Genomic DNA, 343 nt, shown 5'->3' with positions numbered 1-343 from the left:
ATCCTTACCGAGTGGTGAGCCAGATTCCCACTCGGAGGCTTAGCTGCGAATCTGTTTCGCCTAAGATTAAATAAAATCCTACCGAGTGGTAAGCCAGACTTCCACTCGGGGGCTTAGCTGTAGTCCAAGTACTCGCCTAAGTTATAAAAATCCTACCGAGTGGTAAGCCAGACTTCCACTCGGAGGCTTAGATGCAGTCCAAGTACTCGCCTAAGTTATAAAAATCCTACCGAGTGGTAAGCCAGACTTCCACTCGGAGGCTTAGCTGCAGTCCAAGTACTCGCCTAAGTTATAAAAATCCTACCGAGTGGTAAGCCAGACTTCCACTCGGAGGCTTAGCTGC

This window comes from Triticum dicoccoides, chromosome 1A (assembly GCF_002162155.2).
Source record: "Triticum dicoccoides isolate Atlit2015 ecotype Zavitan chromosome 1A, WEW_v2.0, whole genome shotgun sequence".
NCBI lineage: Eukaryota > Viridiplantae > Streptophyta > Magnoliopsida > Poales > Poaceae > Triticum > Triticum dicoccoides.
This window is presented reverse-complemented; position numbering follows the sequence as displayed.